This window comes from Micropterus salmoides, unplaced genomic scaffold (genome assembly GCF_014851395.1).
Source record: "Micropterus salmoides isolate LMB-PRFRI ecotype aquatic unplaced genomic scaffold, ASM1485139v1 Ms_hic_scaffold_1718, whole genome shotgun sequence".
NCBI lineage: Eukaryota > Metazoa > Chordata > Actinopteri > Centrarchiformes > Centrarchidae > Micropterus > Micropterus salmoides.
The window spans coordinates 1-10,386 of NW_024040838.1; the positions used below are offsets into that span (position 1 = coordinate 1).

The window sequence follows — 10,386 nt, forward strand, 5'->3', positions numbered from 1 at the left end:
TCGGCCTAAGCTTCAGCAGAGGGGCACTGAGTCTGATTGAACACAGTCCACCTCGGCCTCATAAGAGCACACTCCAACACCTACGAGAAAAGTGTACAAAGAACAGGAGACATCAGAGGCAAGAAACACAGCCCTTTCATAAACTCACTGGAAAGATAATTTGCACCCAGCAGCAGTGGTTTACAGGGAAGTTTGAATAGTGACAAAGCACCTTCACACAGAACCCCATACAAAAACCTGACCGTTTTATTTTCAGTAACTGTATTACTGCACCTAGCTTCAAGTTATTGTGACTTTGGCCTTTGACAACAAAAGATAATATAACGTTAACATAATATGTGACTTACAGTGTCATTCTTGGGCTCCACTTAACCTCGACACCGCTGAGTTTCCCGTAGAAGAACATGTCATTGAACTCCAGAAACATAGCTCTGACATCGGGACTGGGGTCCAGCATCTCCCAGGACTCGTCCACGATTGACAGCGGCCTCTCGGGCTGGACAGTCTGCTTCCAGTAGGGAACAACATCGCTGCTGCCGCCACCAGTTACCTCCACTTTCCGTTTCTTACTGCTTTGTCCGAAGCTATTATCATCAAAGCCGTTTGATGACACCAATGCCGTCTCGTATTCATTGTCAAATTGCTCCTGTAGCTGAATGGCAAGCAGAAATCATCATCCATGGCGACGGAAACAGTGGGACAGCTGATGTAGCCACGTAGCTAGGCTAACGTTTATGTTAGCTTCCTGAAGCTACTTAACGTTAGCGTGCGTGGCTTTTACACGTTTATCAAACAATACGTGACAGAATCACCGGATCACAGTCTTTCAAATATACTATCCGTCGAAATACTCGTATTTGTGTCATGATTTCGGCGAAAACATCCACATCTTCATGTTGGACGAAGGTGTTTGATGTTACTCCAAAACTAGCGCCAACGGTTGTGTCAAGTTTACCACAATAAAACCAAAGAACATCCGTTAAGGATTTCAAAATAAATCTTCTGTTGGAAAAACTATGGCTATCTTTTTTTAAGGGACGTGTGTTCTTAATACAACTATTTTTTCTTTTTGTTTAAAGAACCAAAGTACGATTATTTGTTGTTCTGTGCCATATACTAATGCTTTTAAATCGTTAATCGTAATATTTTCTTGTGATAACACTTTTTTCCGCTTTAGAGTTGAGTAACTCTCGCTAACTTGAAAAAAACTCACAATTGTTCGAAGTCAAAGAAAGGCATTCTGGGATTTGTTGTCTTCTTCGTTTTAAGTAGTTGGCCAATCTAAAATCAACTCGGGGTTTTCTGTTGTAATTTAGTGATTAAATAAATAAAAGCAACAAGTCAAGTCTTGCATAAAGTTGGTATTTCTAATGCTCTAGTAAAATATCGATTTTGGCTTGTACATGGCTTGTATACGTGACAAAATGTTCTTGAAAAATGTTTATATCATGAGATTTGTTGGCCATCATGTTTTCTGAGTTCCGTGCGGTTCAGGGTGTCAACTTCCTGTTTGGGTTGAAAGCGGATAAGAACCTAGGAAGATCCTAGATGAACACTTCCTCTGTCTACATTTAACACAATTTGTCAGTATTTTATTTTAAGTAAACGCACACACGGTAGAAGATGTCGGAGACGGGGAACCGACTACGGAAGCTCCTCGAATCGCCTAATTTCGAGCCTCAAAACTACGTGAAGCAGCTGTCACAGCAGTCCGATGGCGACAGGGATTTGCAGGAGCATCGCCAAAAAATCCAAACCTTGGCGGACGAAACGGCTCAAAACCTGAAGAAAAATGTCTATAAGAACTACAGACAGTTCATCGAAACGGCCAAAGAGATTTCCTACCTGGAGAGCGAGATGTACCAGCTGAGTCACATCCTGACAGAGCAGAAGAGCATCATGGAGAGCATCACTCAGGCCTTGCTGTCCACAGACAAGGATGAGACATCTAAAGAGATGCAGGCTGCTTTCCCCAAAGAGACCGAGGAGGTGAAGCAGAGGACGCTCACCTCGCTGCTGGAGAAAGTGGAAGGCGGTAAAAACATCATGGACACCCCAGGAAGGCACCTGGTCTACAATGGTGACCTTGTGGAGTTTGATGTTGACAACATGTCCCCCATCCAGAAGGTGCACGCTTTCCTGATGAACGACTGTCTGCTAATCGCCACCTGGCTGCCAAACCGTCGAGGAACCGTCAAGTATAAATACAACGCCCTGTATGACCTGGAGAGCTTCGCTGTGGTTAACGTAAAGGACAACCCTCCCATGAAGGACATGTTCAAGATCCTCATGTTCCCAGACAGTCGCATCTTCCAGGCGGAGAACAGCAAAATCAAGAAGGAGTGGCTGGAGATCCTGGACGAAACCAAGAAGAACAAAGTCACCAAGGACAAGCACAAGAAAGAGGAAGAGGCCCCTACTTCTCCTGTAAGGGCCGAGGTGTCCACCAATCCTTTCGATGTGGACGAGGACGAACGAGCCGTCGCTGAAGAAAGCGTGGACCTCAGTCCTGAGTGGATCCAGGGGCTGCCGGAGGATCTGGATGTTTGCATTGCCCAGAGAGACTTTGAGGGCGCCGTGGACCTGCTGGACAAGCTCAACGAGTATCTCAAAGACCAGCCGGTCACCCAGAGGGTCAAAGAGCTGAGGGTGAAGGTGGATGAGCGTGTGCGGCAGCTGACAGAGGTCCTGGTGTTCGAGTTGTCTCCAGATCGCTCACTTCGAGGTGGACCCAAAGCCACGCGGCGGGCCGTGTCCCAGCTGATCAGACTAGGTTCTGCTTTATTTTCATAACCATCCCCGCACACACAACAAAAAATAAATTTTCATGTAGGTGTTAAATCTATTTTAAATACTTGGAGCGAGCATGCAAACAATGAAGCCTTCAAGATTTTGTTATCGGAGGCTGTCAAAGTGTGATTGTAGATAAATAAATGCTGCCTGCAGTGTTTCACACATTTAGGGTGTATAAATGCAACTAGCAGTCATTTTTTAAATAAATTAAAATAGTGGTTTATAAAATGCAGGAAAATGATGAAAAAAGTCCATTACAATTCCCTTAGTCCGTGGTGATGTCTTCATATTGCTTATTTTGTCCAAACATATTTAGTTTCTTATCGCATAAGATAAACAAAAGCAGCAAATCCTCACCACTGAGGAGGTGAAACTGGTGATTTTGTGTCGTTTTTGCTTGGAAAAAGAATTTTGTTGGTGTATCTATCAACTGATCATTTTAACTTGAGGAACAACAATTTCTTATAGGGTTTAGGTATGAAAACTATTATAGTTGTAGAATAATTGCAGGTTTCCTGTTTTTGATTCTTTATACGTTATACTATAGAATAGTTTCTTAGGTTAACTATCTTCTAACTGATCATCACTTGGTAATTCATTAAAACTGATTTAATGAAATTTCAAGATTTGATATTATGGTTTGGTGCAGACAGTAGTCCCAGTACAGATTAGAGTGGATACATTTTTCCTGTCTAGAAATGGTTGGACATAAATTTGAGTTTTTGGACCAAACTCAACACAGTGTCAAAAACATACTGGTAAAGTATAAACCTGTGTTCAAAATTGCAGCTTGGGAACACACGGAAAGAAAAGAGTGAATGAGACAATGAATTCAAATGATCTGAAAATCAGGAAAAAATGAAGAACCACACTTTTTTGAGTATTTAAAAATCACAACATTTCACTTTGTGTTCAGATATATTTTCAAAAATTTTATCTTCTTAAATTATATTCTAAACATTCTTTCAAAGTCTCATGCACAAACTCAGTGTATTGTGATGGACAAAACTAAATCTCTTAAACCCCCATATGTATAGTATGGCAGCATAAATGCTATGAAAAATGTGCTGTCTCACTACATTAGAACTATATTTGCAGAACATTTGAATTACTTTTTGCCATTATTTCAGGCCAGTCCACCAAAGCCTGTGAGCTGTTCCTGAAGAACCGTGCTGCTGCAGTCCAGACGGCCATAAGGCAGCTGCGCATAGAAGGAGCCACATTGCTCTACATCCACAAACTCTGCAACAACTTCTTCACAAGCTTGCTGGAGACGGCCAAAGAGTTTGAGATGGACTTTGCAGGGAACACGGGCTGCTACTCCGCCTTTGTGGTCTGGTCCAGATCAGCCATGAGGATGTTTGTGGACGCCTTCAGCAAGCAGGTAGGCGGAAGATTAAAAACTAGAAGGTCAGGCATTTTAAGTAACTGTTGGCAAGTAAAAAACTAGTGCAGGAGGTAAAGCCTTATGATTTGGCAGCCAGAGAGTGAATTATGTCATTTGATAACTTGTGAAGGTATATTTATGTCTTAATAAATGAGTTTGGTGTCTCTTATCAGGTGTTTGACAGTAAGGAGAGCCTGTCGACAGCAGCAGAGTGTGTAAAGTGGCCAAGGAGCATTGTCAGCAGCTGACTGAGATCGGCCTGGACCTGACATTCACCCTGCAGTCGCTGCTGGTCAAAGACATCAAGGCAGCCCTGCTGAGCTACAAGGACATCATCATGGAAGCCACCAAGCACAGAAACTCTGAGGAGATGTGGAGGAGGATGAACCTCATGACCCCGAGGCTCTGACTAAACTCAAGGTGGATTTGGCTTGTCTGTCTGTCCTGAAACATTTATTGGATTAATTGTTTAGTTGATCGACAAATGTGATTTATCAAGCAAAGATTCCTAACATGCTCTGGTTTCGGCTTCTTGAGTGTGAGGATGTGCTGCTTTTGTCCATTCTATGTGATTGTAAACTAAATATCTTTGGGTTTTTGACTGTTGGTTGGACAAAACACACATTTGAGATGTAACTTTGGACTCCGGTAAATTGTGATGCTGGGTGTTAATGAAAAAAGGTGTTAAATGTTAAGTTTATCTGTTGAAACATTACCATATTCATTTTTCTCTCTGCAGGATGAGATGCGCAGCTGTGGCATGGGCAGCTTTGAGCAGTACACTGGCGACGACTGCTGGGTGAACCTGAGCTACACTATCGTGGCCTTCACAAAGCAGCTGATGAGCTTCTTGGAGGAAGGACTGAAGCTCTACTTCCCCGAGCTGCACATGGTGCTGCTGGAGAGCCTGAGGGAGATCATCCTGGTCGCGTGCAGCACGTGGACTACAGCCTCCGCTGTGAGCAGGACCCTGAGAAGAAGGCCTTCATCGTGCGGAATGCCACCTTCCTCCACGACACCGTACTGCCGGTGGTGGAGCTGAGGTTTGAAGAGGCCGTGGGCAAGCCGGCCAAACAGCTGCAGGACCTGAGGAAGAGCAACAGACCGGTTCGAATCAATCCAGAGAGTACCACATCTTTGGTCTGAGACTGATGGCTCATTTAAAAAAAGATGTGTGACTGCAAAAATGGATGGTGGACAAAAAACACCTGAAAGCTCTTTCACTGACTGTTCTGGCAATTTCAACTCAGAACTTCAAAATAAGCGTTAGTTATTGGTTGTTTTGAGATGGCAGGACACTAAATTACAGGATACAACATGGAGAACGGCAGGCTAAGAAACCTTAAGATAGGTATGTGTACAAAGCTACTTTGCACCTGACTTTGCACCAACTCACAAAGATGATACTAGCTGATAGTGATGAAAACTTATATTACTATTGCTTTCCCAAATCCCTATTGCTGCATCCAATATTTGATTTGATCAAAGAACATGTTCCAAATGTCAGTGGAAAGTCCCTTTTGAGTTAACAGCTGATTTATGGGGCTCTTTTGATGTCAGACTGTAGTGATAACCAAGAAATGCTCTCTTCTCAAAGTTTGTGTAATAAACAAATACATTAAGGACATATTTCAGACAAACAGCCGATCAGTGTGTGTACATTTTCTGATGTTATGTGCAGTTTTGTTCACATGTAGGACCCTGTTTTCTCTGAAATGGCATTACACAATTTATTACAGACTTTGGCAAAAATTCGATCTTGATAAAATATGTCTGTACTCATGGAAAGCTTTTTTTGGGGCTATTGGACCTGTTATTAGACACTAAATGGAATTCTAGCATAATAAGACTGATTAAAAGGGATGACTGAAAAGCAAATGCACTGGTTGTAATACTCAAAGTTTGTGTTTAAGAAAAACACGTGAAATAATAAAGCTCATCATGTAAGCACAATCTTGTTTTGTTGTATTTTTCCAGGAAGATGAAAGTTGCACTGACTAACAAAGCAAGTGTTTAGTATGTTTGTGCCTCATTGTCTGTTATGTAAAACAATCGGTTAAGAGTCAGTAACATAAACTTTTTTGTTATGTCCCCGTTTGGAAGCTGAAAATATTTCACCCCTCTTCAATGCATAAAGTAATTGCATTTGTATTAGCCTGTAACAATGTTCGGGGAAATAGTAAATGAGCCAGTGCGTTAAAATACAAGTTAAACTTTGCCCAAACTTGAGCATTGTGCCTAAATACACATGGTTGTCCTACTACATTGTGAGTGACATCTATTTGTATTTGACTCATATTTTTGAGCATCACTGCTTTTTTTCTTTTCTTTCCTGCTACATGTCTTATCTAACTTGTACTTTTATCTCTCTGACTCACATCAGAGCATCTTAGTTTTCTCTATCATTCCCAAGAGAATAAGATTTATCGACCTTTTTCACAGCAAGCATTGTGACTTGTCATGGCAACTTAATGATGGTCAAAACGTCAGCTGTTAAAAGATCCTGCTGTTTCACTCCAGGTTATTTACCCTGTACATTTAGTTAAAAGAAATCAGCATTACATCTTCAATAGATCTGTGTGATGATGAATGAAAAATCAAGGTTGCAGAGAATTTAATAAATCTCATCCTGAATCTAGCGGTTTGCAGAGCAATCATCCCAGGTGTGTTAGTATATAAATAGTGCTTTTATATTGGATTGATTTTCTTAAAAACAAGATTATAAAAAATCTTTTCTGTATAAAATAAAAGCGCTGTCATTTACACAGTATTTATTAATCCTGGTTTATGGCAATGTTGCCCTCTTGTGGCGGCTTACAATGTAAAAATATGGAATATCGAGGTTGGTAGACAATATTCAGATGTTAAGTCACAGCACTTGAGTCTTTTTACTCATAAATCAAGTGACAATATTACAAATACACATTGTAGTACCCCAGCATTACATTTGTTTTGTAAGTAAAACTGCAGTAAAACCAATTTAAATTTTGTTATTGCAATATGAAAACAATTTCTTCTCTTTCTGTGTTAAACAAATCCCAGCAGCGACAAAGCCTAACATGCTACAATAGCAGGCAGAGATATTTTTAGCCCCCATTCAACACATGATTGTTCTCTCTGCTTCACAGCTCATCACATTATAATCACTGATGTGATCGAGGGCTCAAGGAAAGCCTCGGGTGAAGTTATCAGCTTATCCTCAGAGAAGAAGAATCCGGCTGGTCAGATTATTCGAAAGGAATTCATTCAGTCAACGTGATGAGTTTCATGTGGTGAATAGATGGCAGTTTTTTTTTCGTTCAGCCCATTCTCCTTTGATTAAAGAATAAAAACATGTTATCTAACTTTCTCCAGCCTCATTTTGCTTCACATACATGCAGTTCTACAAATTCCCATTTGGGAGATGCTCAACTCATCAGAGGTACAGTATTTTGATGGTAACACTTCTTTGCTTTTATTTTCCGCTGCTGTTATTAAAGCTGCTATGGGTAGGATTTTACTTTTGTGCCATGCAGGACAAGTTTCAAAATTGACACCTTTTGAACTGGATTGTCTCATTTCTCTTCAAACTACAACTTACATCATCAGAATTTTATAAATAAAAACATGATATAATCACATGTAAGTTCTTTACAGAATACATTTAAAGCTGTGTAATCAATGTTTTGATATTAACAATGGGTCAACTTTACATTTATTCATTTAGCTGACGCTTTTATCCAAAGCAACTTACAATTGCTATACATGTCAGAGGTCGCACGCCTCTGAAGCAACGAGAGGTTAAGTGTCTTGCTCATGGACACACTGTTGGGGGATTGAACCCAAATCTCTCACACCAAAGGCAGGCATCTTAGCCATTGCGCCATCACCACCCTGACTAATCTGAAACGAGGTTGCTTGTAGTGATGAATCCACAGCTAATTGTCATGAGACTGCAGTTCTCCTCAGCTCTACAGAGCTTTCTAGTGTCTTTCAGCTCATTGGTTTAGTTTTTAACCCACAACTTCACTGTTTTGGTTTATTCTCTCTGTTCTCATCAGCACCAGATGCAATGCAAATGAAGCAAGCAGCTGCTTTCAGTGAAAACAAACTGATATACACACTGTTTGATTCAGTCAGATCTACATGGGCCCCTTAACTGGCTGATGATAATGATGAATATGTTCAGTCTGTTTGTCCTTGCTCTCTCTTTTTGAACAGCTGACTCCACTTTTGACATGAAATGGAAAAACAAATGCATAAAATGGAGCCCTATTTTCTGTGTCATACAGTTTAAAAATAACTCTTCTTTGACTGCAATTTTAACGGGATAGTGCTGGATGGGTATTGTGATTTTCTACAGGAGCATTTCTCAAAGAGTGCTACCCTTTACGAAGCCATTTAGACTTGACCATTTAACTTGAGCTTTCATCTGAACTGTTGGATTTGCAGCTCTTCCTTAGATTGTGGTTAAAGTTTAGGTTTGGCAATGAAAGTATTTGGAGGAGGTCAATGTGTAAGTTTGTGTATATCTTTTGCATTAAAGTGTATTCAATTTACCACAGAACAGATCTGTAACTAGGTAATGGGATGCTAACAGGCCTAATAAATGGGAAAGCTGTCCCAGTGGGAGGGAGTAATGCTGCACCCTGAGGGATTTCAGTCACGGCTGCTGTCTGGTCAATTAAATGTTTAGCTAACACAGAAGGCTAATGTCACACAACACAAAGATGTTATGATTGAACTGACTACAAATCTTTGAGCATCTGTCCTCTCTGGTAGGATCGAGGATCTTCACATCCACAGTCATCATTAGTGTCTGCTGAGTTTTAACTTAATTTATCCCATCTTTGTTTGGTATATGCTAGTTATGCCACTGTGCTCATCTGGCTCAGACTGACAGGCAGAACAAATACGGATCATCAGGCAGTCACAATAAATTACCATTATCAGCATCACCATCACTGCTGACATGATGATCGACAATCGTGGCCTTTGTGTTCCCTGTATAACCCTAAGGATAGCTAAGAATAAAAGACATTTCCTTTACTAACTGAAATTAATTGAGCTTCCTTTCTTTTTTTTATTGCTGAATTTCTGGCCAGAAGAGTCACACGTAGATACCGATATAGATTAGGCTATGAGATTTGTAAACAGATTTGCCTTACTTGATTTCAGTTTTATGATACTTTATCCTTCTACTCTATCACATTTCAGAAGGCAAAAGTAAATTTTGAGCATGTATACACTGCATTTGATTGATTTTTTTTTTTTTTAAGTACAAGATATTGCAATTATTCTTCTTCAAATTCTGTATTTTTTTTAAAGAAAGAAAGAAACTTAGGAACATAAAACTAAGTACATAAGCTATATCACGATTTTGTTTAATGTTCATTGTACATCTTTCTTTGACTAGTTTGTATTTTGAATCACCATTGCTCTTCTCGCCTCCATTTGACAGTATTTTTCTTCTCTATATGGTTTGCCACACAAACGTATTTACAAACAGATAATTGAGGAGTTTTATGTTATATAGTTGGTATTTCCATTTCTTTTTGGGAGATTTTTTTTGGGTTTAGCATTTTGGCTGGACTATACATTCTAAAATTATTTATTTTATAATAGTATTTTAAAAGATGATTCTCCAACTTTAAGACCTGATAGGCCTTTATGTTTAAAGTAAAATTCCTGGCAGTGTGGAGACTTTAAAGACAGCATATACCTTAATTTTCTCAACATACGCTACAGAAACCACCTGACTGACAGAATCTATTTTGATTCTGTTTTGACTATATTCAATTGTACATAATTGTTATTAATTGTAAATAGTGTGTATACAGTGTGTATTTACACATCTACATAGATTGTTAATTGTATGTTGATTGTCTATAGTGTGTATACAGCCTGTATTTATACAGAATGTTAAGCTGATTCTACTTTTGTTGTATTTTGCTCTTTTTTGATTCCCTCTGTGCTGCTGTGCCAATTTTTATTTCCCCTATGGGATATTAATAAAGGAATATCTTATCTAGGCTATGTGGAAAATAACAGCAGTTAACTGAGTAACTAAAGTATTTAATATATAAAGTATTTAACAGGGGCTATAAAATATAGAGTGTGGCAGTGTCTACAAATAACAGTCAGGGAGATCTGCATGTTTCAGAGTCTGTGAATAAATTGACCCGATCAATCAACTCAAATCACAAGCATCACAATCTCCGCCCCTC

The 10,386-nt window shown here is 39.7% G+C and overlaps 1 pseudogene; it reads left to right on the forward strand.

Moving 5' to 3' along the window:
- The first annotated feature begins 1,566 nt into the window (after positions 1-1,566).
- Positions 1,567-6,103, forward strand: LOC119908262 (annotated as a pseudogene).
- Positions 6,104-10,386: the final 4,283 nt, after the last annotated feature.